Raw genomic sequence first — 812 nt, 5'->3', positions numbered from 1 at the left:
TGGTCCTGATGCTGATTCCACTGGTCGTCTTGAGTCTGTGGACGAGGTAAAACAATAAAAATCCATCAGTTCAGTCGCTGCTCTTTTATTTTCTTCTTCAAACTTCCAGAAGTTTTTGGTTTTATGAATTTCATCATGTTAAATCTTGTATTTGTTGTTGTTGGTTTGAATCCAGGAAGAAGAAAACTCTGAGTTTAAACTCTGAACCAAATGAAGCTGTAAAGATGATGGAGGTGAGAGACAGAGAGGTCCTACAAAACTTACACAACTTACTCTGTATCACAGTTATTATAACTTGGCTCATAAACGCTCTGGAAACTGAAGAAGATGTGAAGTGAATTTATATTTAAAATACAACTTTCTCATTATGAACCAGTAAAGAATTTGACCACATCACATTTCATCACATAATTCAGTTTTAAACAGGATTAAAAACCTAATAATAAAATGTAATTGTATGCAGGTGTGATGAATGAGGTCCAGTGAGTGTCATTTTGTCACCTCTCTCCATCAGGTAGACTCTTGTCCTGGTTATGAGAACAGCACCACTGCAGCACAGACACAAGAACCAGAGGAGCAGGAAGACCTGGTGTGAAGTTACAGTCAGGTTAGAGCCGCTCACACTTAATGAAAGAAATAGATCAATAACACACAGACTCCAGATTTATAATTACAACTGTAACTTTACACAGGTTTCATGTGATCTTTTTTAGATGATGTTGAAGCAAAGGTGGGACTCACCTGGTGGAAACAGGAAGTAAAACAACATTGGTTCCAGCTTTAAAGATTTTTCTGTTCATTTTCATCTTATT

The 812-nt window shown here is 36.7% G+C and overlaps 1 long non-coding RNA gene across 1 annotated transcript; it reads left to right on the top strand.

Annotated features, from left to right (window-relative positions):
* Positions 1-812, top strand: LOC111646210 (uncharacterized). The gene is made up of 4 exons (XR_002759947.2): positions 1-46; positions 176-233; positions 515-607; positions 714-812. It is a non-coding gene; the product is annotated as an uncharacterized LOC111646210 (long non-coding RNA).

The sequence above is a fragment of the Seriola lalandi genome, unplaced genomic scaffold, assembly GCF_002814215.2.
Source record: "Seriola lalandi dorsalis isolate HSWRI2012SDOR001 ecotype SW California unplaced genomic scaffold, Sedor1 jcf7180002029782, whole genome shotgun sequence".
NCBI lineage: Eukaryota > Metazoa > Chordata > Actinopteri > Carangiformes > Carangidae > Seriola > Seriola lalandi.
This window is presented reverse-complemented; position numbering and strand designations above follow the sequence as displayed.